The 17,310-nt window shown below is 54.5% G+C and overlaps 1 protein-coding gene across 1 annotated transcript in view; it reads right to left on the reverse strand.

Annotated features, from left to right (window-relative positions):
- Window positions 1-15,946, reverse strand: part of LOC123993836 (rho guanine nucleotide exchange factor TIAM1-like) — a 147,512-nt gene extending 131,566 nt beyond the window's left edge. Inside the window, exon 1 of the mRNA XM_046296303.1 lies at window positions 15,766-15,946. The gene's annotated coding sequence lies outside the window, so the exon portion shown is untranslated. The remainder of the gene's footprint in view (window positions 1-15,765) is intronic.
- Between the last annotated feature and the right edge of the window lie 1,364 nt (window positions 15,947-17,310).

Consider the following 17,310-nt stretch of genomic DNA (forward strand, 5'->3'; position numbering starts at 1 on the left):
CATATTATCCCAATCCACTGTATGCCACATAGGGCCACCGTGGGGGAGTGATGTACCACCTGCAGAGAGAGGCAGGGGGGCATATTATCCCAATCCACTGTATGCCACATAGGGCCACCGTGGGGGAGTGATGTACCACCTGCAGAGAGAGGCAGGGGGGCATATTATCCCAATCCACTGTATGCCACATAGGGCCACCGTGGGGGAGTGATGTACCACCTGCAGAGAGAGGCAGGGGGGCATATTATCCCAATCCACTGTATGCCACATAGGGCCACCGTGGGGGAGTGATGTACCACCTGCAGAGAGAGGCAGGGGGGCATATTATCCCAATCCACTGTATGCCACATAGGGCCACCGTGGGGGAGTGATGTACCACCTGCAGAGAGAGGCAGGGGGGCATATTATCCCAATCCACTGTATGCCACATAGGGCCACCGGGGGGGAGTGATGTACCACCTGCAGAGAGAGGCAGGGGGCATATTATCCCAATCCACTGTATGCCACATAGGGCCACCGTGGGGGAGTGATGTACCACCTGCAGAGAGAGGCAGGGGGCATATTATCCCAATCCACTGTATGCCACAGGGCCACCGTGGGGGAGTGATGTACCACCTGCAGAGAGAGGCAGGGGGGCATATTATCCCAATCCACTGTATGCCACATAGGGCCACCGTGGGGGAGTGATGTACCACCTGCAGAGAGAGGCAGGGGGGCATATTATCCCAATCCACTGTATGCCACATAGGGCCACCGTGGGGGAGTGATGTACCACCTGCAGAGAGAGGCAGGGGGGCATATTATCCCAATCCACTGTATGCCACATAGGGCCACCGTGGGGGAGTGATGTACCACCTGCAGAGCGAGGCAGGGGGGCATATTATCCCAATCCACTGTATGCCACATAGGGCCACCGTGGGGAGTGATGTACCACCTGCAGAGAGAGGCAGGGGGGCATATTATCCCAATCCACTGTATGCCACATAGGGCCACCGTGGGGGAGTGATGTACCACCTGCAGAGAGAGGCAGGGGGGCATATTATCCCAATCCACTGTATGCCACATAGGGCCACCGTGGGGGAGTGATGTACCACCTGAGAGAGGCAGGGGGCATATTATCCCAATCCACTGTATGCCACATAGGGCCACCGTGGGGGAGTGATGTACCACCTGCAGAGAGAGGCAGGGGGGCATATTATCCCAATCCACTGTATGCCACATAGGGCCACCGTGGGGGAGTGATGTACCACCTGCAGAGAGAGGCAGGGGGGCATATTATCCCAATCCACTGTATGCCACATAGGGCCACCGTGGGGGAGTGATGTACCACCTGCAGAGAGAGGCAGGGGGGCATATTATCCCAATCCACTGTATGCCACATAGGGCCACCGTGGGGGAGTGATGTACCACCTGCAGAGAGAGGCAGGGGGGCATATTATCCCAATCCACTGTATGCCACATAGGGCCACCGTGGGGGAGTGATGTACCACCTGCAGAGAGAGGCAGGGGGGCATATTATCCCAATCCACTGTATGCCACATAGGGCCACCGTGGGGGAGTGATGTACCACCTGCAGAGAGAGGCAGGGGGCATATTATCCCAATCCACTGTATGCCACATAGGGCCACCGTGGGGAGTGATGTACCACCTGCAGAGAGAGGCAGGGGGCATATTATCCCAATCCACTGTATGCCACATAGGGCCACCGTGGGGGAGTGATGTACCACCTGCAGAGAGAGGCAGGGGGCATATTATCCCAATCCACTGTATGCCACATAGGGCCACCGTGGGGAGTGATGTACCACCTGCAGAGAGAGGCAGGGGGGCATATTATCCCAATCCACTGTATGCCACATAGGGCCACCGTGGGGGAGTGATGTACCACCTGCAGAGAGATAGGGGGGCATATTATCCCAATCCACTGTATGCCACATAGGGCCACCGTGGGGGAGTGATGTACCACCTGCAGAGAGAGGCAGGGGGGCATATTATCCCAATCCACTGTATGCCACATAGGGCCACCGTGGGGAGTGATGTACCACCTGCAGAGCGAGGCAGGGGGCATATTATCCCAATCCACTGTATGCCACATAGGGCCACCGTGGGGAGTGATGTACCACCTGCAGAGAGAGGCAGGGGGGCATATTATCCCAATCCACTGTATGCCACATAGGGCCACCGTGGGGGAGTGATGTACCACCTGCAGAGCGAGGCAGGGGGGCATATTATCCCAATCCACTGTATGCCACATAGGGCCACCGTGGGGGAGTGATGTACCACCTGCAGAGAGAGGCAGGGGGGCATATTATCCCAATCCACTGTATGCCACATAGGGCCACCGTGGGGGAGTGATGTACCACCTGCAGAGAGAGGCAGGGGGGCATATTATCCCAATCCACTGTATGCCACATAGGGCCACCGTGGGGGAGTGATGTACCACCTGCAGAGAGAGATAGGGGGGCATATTATCCCAATCCACTGTATGCCACATAGGTTTGTAACTAATAAATTCTCTATGATTTAGTTTTATTTGCTAGCAGAGAATGTTAACAACACTGTGTGTGTGTGTGTGTGTGTGTGTGTGTGTGTGTGTGTGTGTGTGTGTGTGTGTGTGTGTGTGTGTGTGTGTGTGTGTGTGTGTGTGTGTGTGTGTGTGTTTGCTAAGTGCTGGAATGGTAAATACCACAGATCTATTGTTTTCTGTTGGCACAAGAGACAGGGGGAAGAGACAGGGGGAAGGAGACAGGGGGGGGAAGGAGACAGGGGGAAGGAGACAGGGGGAAGGAGACAGGGGGAAGGAGACAGGGGGAAGGAGACAGGGGGGAAGGAGACAGGGGGGAAGGAGACAGGGGGAAGGAGACAGGGGGAAGGAGACAGGGGGAAGGAGACAGGGGGAAGGAGACAGGGGGGGAAGGAGACAGGGGGAGGAGACAGGGGGGGAGACAGGGGGGAAGGAGACAGGGGAGAAGGAGACAGGGGGGAGAAGGAGTGAATTTTTTGGAAGATTCTGTCCCCGACTTTCACAGACTAGAGCTGTCTTTCAGAGTGCTAAATGCTGACACAAGGCCAGGAGACCAGGCCAGCCTTCACAGCTCTGGCGACGATGGTGCGATATACCTGATGGAGGCATTTCAAGGAGCCTCTAGAGAGGTAAGAATTTATTTGACACTGCGTTGCCATATGAGACAATGTTATGTTTGCATATTTGCTCTGTTTAATCCTGCAGATCAGGTTCAGATCAGGTCAGGTTGCGCAACATGGCTGCATTCAAGGATGAGTGACAAGGAGCTGAAAATCCTGGTCAGCCACAATGTCAAGGACAAGTCCTACAGTGGCCTGTGGGGGTCCATGTTGACAAAGGACCCCTACAGGCACGATCACAAGGTCGACTAACAGTCCTGAGTGGTTATGTATGGTATCCTATGGTTAGTTTAGATAAGTTAAACGGTAAGAGTTTAAATGAAATTGAAAGATATCATCTTTTCCCTAGAACATACTGGAGTTGGTGCAGTTTATGCTGGTGCTGCCCACTTCAGCCGCCCGGTGTGAGAGAGGCTTCTCTGCACAGAACCGGATTAAGAATTCGACAAGAAGCTGCCTTTGGTTCTCCACCACTGAAGTCCTGATGAGGATCAGCCTGGAGGGGCCTTCTGTCAAGGAGTTCCATCCCACTCCTGCCGTGGACCGCTGGCTGACCCCTAAGCGTGCCAGACGGCTGACCCCTAAGCGTGCCAGACGGCTGACCCCTAAGCGTGCCAGACGGCTGACCCCTAAGCGTGCCAACATACAAAAGCAGCTGGACACCTGACGTCCTTTGCATCTGGTAGGCATGGGTCATAGGTCATGGGTCAATGGGTGATTTTGATGGTAAGTGCTGTTGCACAGATGTTTGTCCCTTAGTACTCGCACGCAGTATAAATATGTATGTAATAAATTGTTTGTTAATAAACTCTGTTACATTTTTCATTTTGCTCCTACATTTTTTTGTGTGCTCCTATTTTTTTTATATTTAGGAACGCATGTACTCCTTGGGGAAAAGGGTAGCGTAGAGCCCTGCCTCCCCAGCACTACCTACCCCCACCCCTGGGGAGACAACCCAAGGACTGGGGCGGTGGGTGGGAATGGGGACTAGGGGGGCTGGGAGTGAGGAGTAGGGGAGGGCTGGGAGTGAGGAGTAGGGTGAGGCTGGGAGTGAGGACTAGGCGGGGCTGGGTGTGAGGACTAGGCGGGGGGGGCTGGGAGTGAGGAGTAGGGGGGCTGGGTGTGAGGACTAGGCGGGGAGGGGGGCTGGGAGTGAGGGCTAGGGGGGCTGGGGTGAGGAGTAGGGGGGGGCTGGGAGTAAGGAGTAGGAGGGGCTGGGAGTGAGGGCTAGGGGGGTCTGGGAGTGAGGAGTAGGGGGGGCTGGGAGTGAGGAGTAGGGGGGGCTGGGAGTGAGGAGTAGGGGGGGGCTGGGAGTGAGGACTAGGGGGGCTGGGAGTGAGGAGTAGGGGGGTTTTGGGGAGGACTAGGGGGGCTGGGAGTGAGGAGTAGGGGGGCTGGGAGTGAGGACTAGGGGGGCTGGGAGTGAGGAGTAGGGGGGCTGGGAGTGAGGAGTAGGGGGGCTGGGAGTGAGGACTAGGGGGGGGCTGGGAGTGAGGACTGGGCGGGGTCTGGGAGTGAGGACTGGGGGGGTGGCTGGGAGTGAGGAGTAGGGGGGGCTGGGAGTGAGAACTAGGGGGGCTGGAGTGAGGACTAGGCGGGGGGCTGGGAGTGAGGACTAGGGGGGGGGCTGGGAGTGAGGAGTAGGGGGGCTGGGAGTGAGGACTAGGGGGGAGGGGGGCTGGGAGTGAGGAGTAGGGGGGCTGGGGAGTAGGGGGGCTGGGGGACTAGGGCGGGGGGGCTGGGAGTGAGGACTAGGGGGGGGCTGGGAGTGAGGAGTAGGGGGGCTGGGAGTGAGGAGGGGGGCTGGGAGTGAGGAGTAGGGGGGCTGGGAGTGAGGAGTAGGGGGGCTGGGAGTGAGGAGTAGGGGGGCTGGGAGTGAGGAGTAGGGGGGGCTGGGAGTGAGGAGTAGGGGGGGGCTGGGAGTGAGGAGTAGGGGGGGGCTGGGAGTGAGGAGTAGGGGGGCTGGGAGTGAGGAGTAGGGGGGCTGGGAGTGAGGAGTGGGGGGGGCTGGGAGTGAGGAGTAGGGGGGCTGGGAGTGAGGAGTAGGGGGGGGGGCTGGGAGTGAGGAGTAGGGGGGGCTGGGAGTGAGGAGTAGGGGGAGGGGGGCTGGGAGTGAGGAGTAGGGGGGCTGGGAGTGAGGACTAGGGGGGGCTGGGAGTGAGAAGTAGGGGGGGCTGGGAGTGAGAAGTAGGGGGGCTGAGAGTGAGGACTAGGCGGGGGGGGTCTGGAGTGAGGACTAGGCAGGGGGGGAGGGGGGGCTGGGAGTGAGGAGTAGGGGGGGGCTGGAGTGAGGACTAGGCGGGGAGGGGGGGGGGGCTGGGAGTGAGGAGTAGGGGGGCTGGGAATGGGGACTGGGGGGGGCTGGGAGTGAGGAGTAGGGGGGGGGCTGGGAGTGAGGGTAGGGGGGCTGGGAGTGAGGAGTGGGGGGGGGGCTGGGAGTGAGGAGTAGGGGGGGCTGGGAGTGAGGGTAGGGGGGCTGGGAGTGAGGAGTGGGGGGGGCTGGGAGTGAGGAGTAGGGGGGGCTGGGAGTGAGGAGTAGGGGGGCTGGGAGTGAGGAGTGGGGGGGTGGCTGGGAGTGAGAAGTAGGGGGGCTGGGAGTGAGAGTAGGGGGGCTGAGAGTGAGGACTAGGCGGGGGGGTCTGGAGTGAGGACTAGGCAGGGGGAGGGGGGCTGGGAGTGAGGAGTAGGGGGCTGGGAGTGAGGACTAGGCGGGGGGGGGGGCTGGGAGTGAGGAGTAGGGGGGGGCTGGGAGTGAGGAGGGGGGGCTGGGAGTGAGGACTAGGGGGGCTGGGAGTGAGGAGTGGGGGGGCTGGGAGTGAGGACTGGGGGGGGGCTGGGAGTGAGGAGTAGGGGGAGGGGGGGGCTGGGAGTGAGGAGTAGGGGGGGCTGGGACTGAGGAGGGGGGGGGGCTGGGAGTGAGGAGTAGGGGTTGGCTGGGAGTGAGGAGTGGGGGGGGGCTGGGAGTGAGGAGTAGGGGGGGGCTGGGGTGAGGAGTAGGGGGGCTGGGGTGAGGAGTAGGGGGGCTGGGAGGAGGAGTGGGGGGGGCTGGGAGTGAGGAGTGGGGGGGCTGGGAGTGAGGAGTGGGGGGGGCTGGGAGTGATGAGTGGGGGGCTGGGAGTGAGGGAGGGGGGGGCTGGGAGGAGGAGTAGGGGGGCTGGGAGTGAGGAGTAGGGGGGTGGCTGGGAGTGAGGAAGTAGGGGGGCTGGGAGTGAGGAGTAGGGGGGGGGTGGAGAGTGAGGACTAGGCGGGGGGGGCTGGGAGTGAGGACTAGGGGGAGGGGGCTGGGAGTGAGGAGTAGGGGGGGGCTGGGAGTGAGGACTAGGCGGGGCTGGGAGTGAGGATAGGCGGGGGGGGGCTGGGAGTGAGGAGTGGGGGGGCTGGGAGTGAGGAGGCGGGGGGGGGCTGGGAGTGAGGAGTAGGGGGCTGGGAGTGAGGAGTAGGGGGGCTGAGAGTGAGGACTAGGCGGGGGGGCTGAGAGTGAGGACTAGGCAGGGGGAGGGGGGCTGGGAGTGAGGAGTAGGGGGGCTGGGAGTGAGGAGGCGGGGAGGGGGGGGGGGGCTGGGAGTGAGGAGTAGGGGGGGCTGGGAGTGAGGAGTGGGGGGGGGCTGGGAGTGAGGGAGCTGGGAGGGGAGGCTGGGAGTGAGGAGTGGGGGAGGCTGGGAGTGAGGAGTAGGGGGGCTGGGAGTGAGGAGTAGGGGGGCTGGGAGTGAGGACTAGGGGGCTGGGAGTGAGGAGTAGGGGGGGGGCTGGGAGTGAGAAGTAGGGGGCTGGGAGTGAGGACTAGGGGGCTGGGAGTGAGGACTAGGCGGGGGGGCTGGGAGTGAGGACTAGGCAGGGGGAGGGGGGGGCTGGGAGTGAGGAGTAGGGGGGCTGGGAGTGAGGACTAGGCGGGGGGGCTGGGGGCTGAGGACTGAGGAGTAGGGGGGGCTGGGAATGAGGACTGGGCGGGGGGCTGGGAGTGAGGAGTGGGGGGCTGGGAGTGAGAAGTGGGCTGGGAGTGAGGACTGGGGCGGGGGCTGGGGGTGAGGAGTAGGGGGGCTGGGAGTGAGGAGTAGGGGGGCTGGGAGTGAGGAGTGGGGGGGGCTGGGAGTGAGGAGTAGGGGGAAGGCTGGGAGTGAGGAGTAGGGGGGCTGGGAGTGAGGAGTAGGGGGGGTGGCTGGGAGTGAGAAGTAGGGGGCTGGGAGTGAGAAGTAGGGGGCTGAGAGTGAGGACTAGGCGGGGGGTCTGAGAGTGAGGACTAGGCAGGGGGAGGGGGGCTGGGAGTGAGGAGTAGGGGGGCTGAGAGTGAGGACTAGGCGGGGAGGGGGGGTGGGGGGCTGGGAGTGAGGAGTAGGGGGGCTGGGAATGGGGACTGGGCGGGGGGCTGGGAGTGAGGAGTGGGGGGCTGGGAGTGAGGAGTGGGGGGGCTGGGAGTGAGGACTGGGGGGGGGGGCTGGGAGTGAGGAGTGGGGGGGCTGGGAGTGAGGAGTAGGGGGGCTGGGAGTGAGGAGTAGGGGGGTTGGCTGGGAGTGAGGAGTAGGGGGGGGCTGGGAGTGAGGAGTAGGGGGGGGCTGGGAGTGAGGAGTAGGGGGGGGGCTGGGGGTGAGGAGTAGGGGGGCTGGGGGTGAGGAGTAGAGGGGGGGGGGCTGGGAGTGAGGAGTGGGGGGCTGGGAGGAGGAGTAGGGGGGCTGGGAGTGAGGAGGGGGGGGGGCTGGGAGTGATGAGTGGGGGGGGCTGGGAGTGAGGAGTAGGGGGGGGCTGGGAGTGAGGAGTAGGGGGTGCTGGGAGTGAGGAGTAGGGGGGTGGCTGGGAGGAGAAGTAGGGGGCTGGGAGTGAGAAGTAGGGGGGCTGAGAGTGAGGACTAGGGGGGGGGTCTGAGAGTGAGGACTAGGCAGGGGGGGGGGGGGCTGGGAGTGAGGAGTAGGGGGGCTGAGAGTGAGGACTAGGCGGGGAGGGGGGTGGGGGGCTGGGAGTGAGGAGTAGGGGGGGCTGGGAATGGGGACTGGGCGGGGGCTGGGAGGAGGAGTAGGGGGGGCTGGGGGAGGAGTGGGGGGCTGGGAGTGAGGAGTGGGGGGGCTGGGAGTGAGGACTGGGGCGGGGGGCTGGGGGTGAGGAGTAGGGGGGCTGGGAGTGAGGAGTAGGGGGGCTGGGAGTGAGGAGTGGGGGGCTGGGAGTGATGAGTGGGGGGCTGGGAGTGAGGAGTAGGGGGGGCTAGGAGTGAGGAGTAGGGGGGCTGGGAGTGAGGAGTAGGGGGGTGGCTGGGAGTGAGAAGTAGGGGGCTGGGAGTGAGAAGTAGGGGGCTGGGAGTGAGGACTGGGGGGGGGCTGGGGGTGAGGAGTAGGGGGCTGGGAGTGAGGAGTAGGGGGGCTGGGAGTGAGGAGTGGGGGGCTGGGAGTGATGAGTGGGGGGCTGGGAGTGAGGAGGGGGCTGGGGGTGGGGGCTGGGAGCTGAGGAGTAGGGGGGTGGCTGGGAGTGAGAAGTAGGGGGGCTGGGAGTGAGAAGTAGGGGGGCTGAGAGTGAGGACTAGGCGGGGGGGTCTGAGAGTGAGGACTAGGCAGGGGGAGGGGGGGGCTGGGAGTGAGGAGTAGGGGGGCTGAGAGTGAGGACTAGGCGGGGGAGGGGGGGTGGGGGGCTGGGAGTGAGGAGTAGGGGGGCTGGGAATGGGGACTGGGCGGGGGCTGGGAGTGAGGAGTGGGGGGGGGGGCTGGGAGTGAGGACTGGGGCGGGGTGCTGGGAGTGAGGAGTGGGGGGGGGGCTGGGAGTGAGGACTGGGCGGGGGGCTGGGAGTGAGGACTAGGGCGGGGGCTGGGAGTGAGGAGTGGGGGGCTGGGAGTGAGGACTAGGGCGGGGGGCTGGGAGTGAGGAGTGGGGGGGGCTGGGAGTGAGGACTAGGGCGGGGGGCTGGGAGTGAGGAGTAGGGCGGGGTGCTGGGAGTGAGGAGTGGGGGGGGCTGGGAGGAGGACTGGGCGGGGGGCTGGGAGTGAGGAGGAGCGGGGGCTGGGAGTGAGGAGTGGGGGGCTGGGAGTGAGGAGTAGGGGGGTGGCTGGGAGTGAGAAGTAGGGGGTGGCTGGGAGTGAGGAGTAGGGGGTCTGGGAGTGAGAATAGGGGGCTAGTGAGGGTGGGGGGCTGGGAGTGAGGAGTGGGGGGCTGGGAGTGAGGAGTGGGGGGCTGGGAGTCAGGACTGGGCGGGGGTTGGGAGTGAGGACTGGGCCTCCCCCCCCCAGACCTGCCCTGTCGAAGGCCTTTAAAACGTCCCTTAGCTACGGCCTTCATTCTAAATCCTACATGCAACAGCTAGTGGCTCGCCTGACTGTCTGGTCCAGTCATTCAAAATATCAACTCAACTACAACCCTTCATTCTAATCCTTGTGCCTGGACACAACGACACAAAGCCTTAGCTGACCGCGGACTGCTTGGACACAACGCCAAGGACAGTTAGCAGTAGCTAAAAGAACAACAGTGATGTATTGAGAATGTGTTCTCAGTTAATCCGCCGTGATTAGAATCTCCTTCCAGCGAAGCGATCAATGTGTTCCAGGTCAGCGAGTGACGATATCACGCTGAAAGCTCCTCTACTCCACGTGGATTGGTTGTTTCTTTATGTAACGCTCAAAAACACATCCGAGAGAGAGAGAGTCTGCTTCCCAAATGCTACACTATTCTCCGTGCAGGGCACGACTTTTGATCAGAGAGAGCACTGCCATTTGGGACAGAAACCCTTCCAATTTCATTTAAACCCTCCTCTCAATCTCAGCAGGGAATAAAGAGATGGAATGCATTTTAAGGAGGGTGACGTAAGGTTCCCTATAGAACTGTTAAAAAGACACTCGATAGTCGAGGTGGCCGAACCCGGGCAGACAGAGTGCACGTCATCTATTGAAACTGATCTGACAGTCGTCTGAAAGCTTTGTGCTAAAGACTGTGTCCCAAATGGCACCTATATAGTGCACTACACTTGACCCCAAGTCGTGTAGTAGATATAATATAATAGATATATATATATATAGGGAATAGGGTGCCATTTGGTACAGTCAAGCTGGCAAGTTTCCAAATATGACTGCAGATTTACAGTCACCCATTTAGTGCACTACACTTGACCCCAAGTCGTGTAGTAGATATAATATAATAGATATATATATATAGTGCAAGACTTGGGGTCAAGTGACTGCAGATTTAAGTCAGATAGTGCACATTTAGTAAATGACCCCAAGGTGAGTAGATATAATATAATAGATATATATTTAGTGCAAGACTTGGGGTCAAGTGTAGTGCACTAAATGGTCTTAACTGTACATATTTGAAATGGCAATAAATGGCACCCTTTTCCCTATATATATAGGGAATAGGGTGCCATTTGGTACAGTCAAGATGTCAAGTTTCCAAATATGACTGCAGATTTTCGAGAAAGGACAATGGAGAAAGAGACAGGAGTCCTCTTCAGACAGTCAGAAGTGTATGTAGTTATCGAATCAAATGAACGTTTATTTGTCACGTGAACAGAATACAACAAGTAAAACATACAGCAAAATACTGACAAGCTCTTCCTTCCTTCTTACTGATCCAAATCAGATCTCTAGGCCCACCGTTTAACTTTGGTTTCCATCACACACACACACACACACCTCTCCCCCACCACACCACACCTCCAGGAACTAAATGCAATACAATACACCATAATGTCAAAGTGGAATTATGTTTTGGGAAATTCTTACAAATTAAAAGCTGAAATGTATTGAGTCAATAAGTATTCAACCCATTTGTTATGGCAAACCTAAACTTTTAATTTTAATTAGTTTGTTTTAATTGTTGGACATAAGACTGTAAAAACAATAAGAAATCATCTCCAATTGATTTAAGTTTGGAAATCTATTCCCACGTATAATGGAGAGATATACAGTGAGCTCCAAAATTATTGAGACCGTGACAAATCTTTGGTTGTTTTGGCTCTGTACTCCTGCACTTTGGTTAAAGTGCAGACTGTCAGCTTTAATGTGAGGGTATTTTCATCCATATCGGGTGAACCGTTTAGAAATTACAGCACTTTTTCTACCATAGTCACCCGATTTTAGGGGACCAAAAGTATTGGAACAAATCACTTATGGGTTTCATTAAAGTAGTCAAAAGTTCAGTATTTGGTCCCATATTCCTAGCACACAATGACTACATCAAGATTGTGGCTCTAAGAACTTGGACTCGTTAGCTGTTTGTTTTGATTATGCTGGAGTACAGAGGCAAAAACAACAAAACATTTGTCACAATACCTTGAGCTAATATAATAATAATAATATATGCCATTTAGCAGACGCTTTTATCCAAAGCGACTTACAGTCATGTGTGCATACATTCTACGTATGGGTGATCCCGGGAATCGAACCCACTACCCTGGCGTTACAAGCGCCATGCTCTACCAACTGAGCTACAGAAGAACCACTGTATGTGATCGTATACAAACGTAAACACGGTTTGAAAGTATTATCTAAAGTCACAGTGTACTTCCTCTGGGCTTAAATTTGAGAAACATTACTCAACATGTTGATAACTGGTTGACCAACTAAAAACAACACACAAAATGTGTTCTATATTCAGTTCTTTAACAACTAAAACACGATTAATACAAGAATATCTTAAATGTTCCTGATGCAAAACCATTCCTGAGACGCAGAGCATAGAAAATAAAAAGTGTACAACTACATCTTAACTATTTAAAACAGTAAATGTCAATACATATCAGGGGTTCATTTGCTAATCTATTGCCATAATATTGGCTCAAATTAAATGAATTTGAACGGTTTCATTATTCTATCACTGATATATACTGTAAATCATTTAATGTACTAAATTAAGTTTAGTTCCAAAACAACATTAAAAACACATTGAAGCTCATTTCGGAAGCTTCTATATTGCAATAGTCTACACACCATACATACAATAGATTTTACACAACATACTAGGATTCCCAGAGTGCATTTCAACTCCCAGAGTGCAACGCTTCACCCAGGGCTGCTGGCAGGCTACTGTTAGCAAGCCCAAGGAAACAGGAAGTCGTCTAAATGTATTGTTGTCATAGATAAATTGAGCACATTTGACTTTACTTTTGAGTTGTAATCATATTATAATATTCACATGAATGTAATAAATAATAATAATAATAATAATAATGTCATGCTGAATATGTTCATGTCATTATCACAACAACAACAAAAATATTGAATTTAGTAGCTAGTAGAATAATGTTCCAATGTAAATGTGGAAAATAGTTTGTTGTTTTGGAACTAAACCTCCCTTCCTTCCACTGCTAAGTTGTTTTGGTTGGCTGGCCCTCATCTGCTTTGTAACACCTGTTGCTAAGTTGTTTTGGTTGGCTGGCCCTCATCTGCTTTGTAACACCTGTTGCTAAGTAGTTTTGGTGGGCTGGCCCTCATCTGCTTTGTAACACCTGTTGCCCTCATCTGCTTTGTAACACCTGTTGCTAAGTAGTTTTGGTGGGCTGGCCCTCATCTGCTTTGTAACACCTGTTGCTAAGTTGTTTTGGTTGGCTGGCCCTCATCTGCTTTGTAACACCTGTTGCTAAGTTGTTTTGGTTGGCTGGCCCTCATCTGCTTTGTAACACCTGTTGCTAAGTAGTTTTGGTGGGCTGGCCCTCATCTGCTTTGTAAACAAATTACTCCCACAGTTTTCTTCTGGAGCCAGTTGTCAACAAGCTGCGGGCGTGGAGGTATGATGTTTTCCTTAGAAGAAGCCATGCTGTCGGCATTCTCTCTCCTCTCACTTGCTTATCAAATGTGGTTCGGGCTCTGTCATCTACATGCACAAGTAGCCTGGCTAGCTTACTACTGCCCCCTAGAGAAGACAAGTAGCCTAGCTAGCTTACTACTGCCCCCTAGAGAAGACAAGTAGCCTAGCTAGCTTACTACTGCCCCCTAGAGAAGACAAGTAGCCTGACTAGCTTACTACTGCCCCCTAGAGAAGACAAGTAGCCTAGCTAGCTTACTACTGCCCCCTAGAGAAGACAAGGAGCCTGACTAGCTTACTACTGCCCCCTAGAGAAGACAAGTAGCCTAGCTAGCTTACTACTGCCCCCTAGAGAAGACAAGTAGCCTAGCTAGCTTACTACTGCCCCCTAGAGAAGACAAGTAGCCTGACTAGCTTACTACCGCCCCCTAGAGAAGACAAGTAGCCTAGCTAGCTTACTACTGCCCCCTAGAGAAGACAAGTAGCCTGGCTAGCTTACTACTGCCCCCTAGAGAAGACAAGTAGCCTGGCTAGCTTACTACTGCCCCCTAGAGAAGACAAGTAGCCTGGCTAGCTTACTACTGTCTCCTGGATAGCTTACTACTGCCCCCTAGAGAAGACAAGTAGCCTGGCTAGCTTACTACTGTCTCCTGGATAGCTTACTACTGCCCCCTAGAGAAGACAAGTAGCCTGGCTAGCTTACTACTGCCAGTGTACTCCGGACGTTTCCGTGTACTCTGGACGTTTCCGTGTACTCCGGACGTTTCCGTGTACTCCGGACGTTTCCGTGTACTCCGGACGTTTCCGTGTACTCCGGACGTTTCCGTGTACTCCGGACGTTTCCGTGTACTCCGGACGTTTCCGTGTACTCATTGTAGAATGCACAAGGTGCACTTTACACCTGGTACTGCTTCAGCAGTAATTTTCTTATTAGAGCTATTTATAATTTGTCAGAAATGTCCATGTATGCCCATGTCAGCTAATGTTTTTAGCCCATAGATTCTGTTGTAATGTTTGACACTCAGATATCACATGAACATACATAAAACAAGCACCGGTATACCGGTATATGGAGCAGTATAGAGAGCACCGGTCTAGGGAGCACCGGTATACCGGTATAGAGAGCACCGGTATAGAGAGCACCGGTCTAGGGAGCGCCGGTATAGAGAGCACCGGTATAGAGAGCACCGGTATAGAGAGCACCGGTATAGAGAGCACCGGTATAGAGAGCACCGGTCTAGGGATAGGGAGCACCGGTCTAGGGAGCACCGGTCTAGGGAGCACCGGTCTAGGGAGCACCGGTCTAGGGAGCACCGGTCTAGGGAGCACCGGTATAGGAGCACCGGTATAGAGAGCACCGGTATAGGGAGCACCGGTCTAGGGAGCGCCGGTCTAGGGAGCGCCGGTATAGGGAGCGCCGGTATAGGGAGCGCCGGTCTAGGGAGCACCGGTCTAGAGAGCACCGGTCTAGGGAGCACCGGTCTAGAGAGCACCGGTCTAGGGAGCACCGGTCTAGGGAGCACCGGTCTAGGGAGCACCGGTCTAGGGAGCGCCGGTCTAGGGAGCGCCGGTATAGGGAGCACCGGTCTAGGGAGCACCGGTCTAGGGAGCACCGGTCTAGGGAGCACCGGTCTAGGGAGCGCCGGTCTAGGGAGCACCGGTATAGAGAGCACCGGTCTAGGGAATGGGTTGTTATTTGGGACGCATGCTTTGCGAATCAATCTGCGTTTAAAGAAAGTGTTACTTTCTCAAGGGGAATCATTGTGCTTGAATTCAATGTATTCAAACTCAGGAGGCTCCCTTTAAAATAGTGGTGTTCTGTCTTCAATGTACACAAACTCTCTCCTCTCTCTAAAATGTTTAAACTCTTATCAAGGAATATCAGAGGAGCTAAAAAGCACTCTTCTCAGCTCGTCCTCGTATCCGAGCATTAAAACCAGAGGCCTGTTACCCCAACCTTGTGTCCTGCTAAATTCTAGGATGATGGGTTGTTAAAAACACATCGCCATGACTACGACAGGCAGCAGATGACCCATTCTCACCCTTCTCCAGGCTTCCTTCAGCACAAAGACACAACGGCAAGCAGCCTGGGTTTAAATAGATTCAGATGAAACAAACCTACAGTCCTTCAGCCCTCCCCTTTCCAAGATATGCACTAGGGATTCTCCTTGGTTGCATCCAAAATGGCTCCCTGTTCCCCGTAGGGCTCTGGTCAAAAGTAGTGCACCGCATATTGAATAGTGTGCCATTTGGGACAAATCCCCCTCGACTTTGACCAGTAGCAGCTCTGCTATCCTATTTGCAATTCATCAAACTCGCTCTCTTTTGTCAGCTCCACAATACCACCACCACCGTTTTTGTCATGACAACACAGCAGACTGTATTGTTGCTGCCTCACATTGAAATGGGGAGCAAGACAATAGACCTTATGCATGTAGTTGTAGTAAATAAAGTTGTCACCAGAAACACAGGTTAAAAAGACCCGGCGTAGTGTCACAACAAACCTCCCTAGGCTGATTGGATAATCCCACTCCCCAAATGTACTAGAACCCTATGACATCACATGACCCACGTCATCAGCAGACTAGTCAGCCCCTCATGCTAACTTTTACATGTAGCTACTAACCACAAGTCAATTTTATAGTATTGTGAAAAATGAGAATTACCAGCAACATAGCAAAAATGTACATCTGTTTGTTTAGTTGTGAAAGAGACGAGACCTCAGAAACGTAGAATATCTCTGATGTGGTTTCTTCACACCTCCTTTAGGAGGGAAAAGGATTTAAAGCCAAGTAGCCATTTGCTTCTGCTGATATCCCAGGCACACAGGCAGTGTCTAACACGCTGTAAAACACACACACACACACACACACACACACACACCCTGTAGCTAATGACAATGCGTTACCTTACCTTGCTGAGAGGTGTGTAACAAGACAGCTTCCTCCACCATTCTCTCCTAAGACAGACGGATCAAAATTCAGACAAGTCCCCACATCACTGCAGACATTTTCACGCTCCACAATCCTCTTTCAACTGTACGGAGTGAAGACGAAGTGGGTATAGTGTGACTGACTGTCTGCTGCGTGCCGTGTGTGTGCTGCCTGCCAGACTAATTTGAATTTGAGGAACTGAGGGATAGACTAGAGCAGGAGAGGAGGGAGGGGGTGTGGCTGTTTGTGAAAACCCCTCCCTTCTACTCCTTGCTCACGCTCTGATCTCCCCCCCACAAGGCTGAGAAGTGACTGCTGTGCCAGCCGGAACGTCTATTACCTTCTTCTAAATCCTCCTGCCTCCCCCATTTCTCCCCCCAGACCTCCCCTGTCTCCTTGTTAATTGCTTCAGAAGCTCTCTTGTGGGAAGAATCAAATTTACACTCCTAAATCTACCACACCCCTTCGTCCTTAACATATTCACTACAATCCCCTCTCAAATACAACCTAGCCCAACAATAGTCAGTCACAGAGCTCACTACACACCCTTCTGAGATACAACCTAGCCCAACGATAGACACAGAGCTCACTACATACCCTTCTCAGATACAACCTAGCCCAACGATACAGACACAGAGCTCACTACATACCCTTCTCAGATACAACCTAGCCCAACGATACAGACACCGATCTCCTAGAATATTGAATTATGCACAAGTTGAAGGATATATGACTGATTAATCTATCTAATCAAACACGTCTCTCTCAGAATGATTACCAAACATAAACATCAGATGTTTTGGCTCCAGAATGAAAGAGTGCGTGTAGGTAAAAAAGATCTCAGCTGGTCTGTGATTAAGAATGAGGTTTGTAATAACAGCATAAAATGAAAACGCAGAGAAAATGAAAGACAGAGACAGAGAGAGGCAGAGAGAGAGAGAGACAGACAGAGAGAGAGACAGGCAGAGAGAGACAGAGAGAGAGAGAGAGAGAGACAGAGAGAGAGGACAGGCAGAGACAGAGCAGAGACAGGCAGACAGACAGAGAGAGAGAGAGAGAGAGAGAGAGAGAGAGAGAGAGACAGAGAGAGACAGAGAGAGACAGAGAGACAGACAGACAGAGAGAGAGACAGACAGACAGAGAGAGAGAGACAGAGACAGAGAGAGAGACAGAGAGACAGAGAGAGACAGAGACAAAGAGAGAGACAGACAAAGAGAGAGACAGAGAGAGAGACAGAGAGAGAGAGAGAGAGACAGAGGCACAAACTGGTTGAATCAATGTTGTTTCAAAGGGATTTCAACCAGAAAATGTAAAGTGATGACATTGAATAAAACGTGAACAACTGATTGGATTTGAAAAACAATCTACATATTTAATTAAATTTAATTAAAAGAATTAAACTTTTTTTTCACCCAATTTTGAACCTAAATCCGATGACAATGTGACATTATTTGTTGACAACTCAACCAAATCTAGATGTTAAACTGACATTTATGTCCAATGGGAGAGAGGTGTGTGTGTCGTC

The sequence above is a fragment of the Oncorhynchus gorbuscha genome, linkage group LG13 (assembly GCF_021184085.1).
Source record: "Oncorhynchus gorbuscha isolate QuinsamMale2020 ecotype Even-year linkage group LG13, OgorEven_v1.0, whole genome shotgun sequence".
NCBI classification, from domain to species: Eukaryota; Metazoa; Chordata; class Actinopteri; order Salmoniformes; family Salmonidae; genus Oncorhynchus; species Oncorhynchus gorbuscha.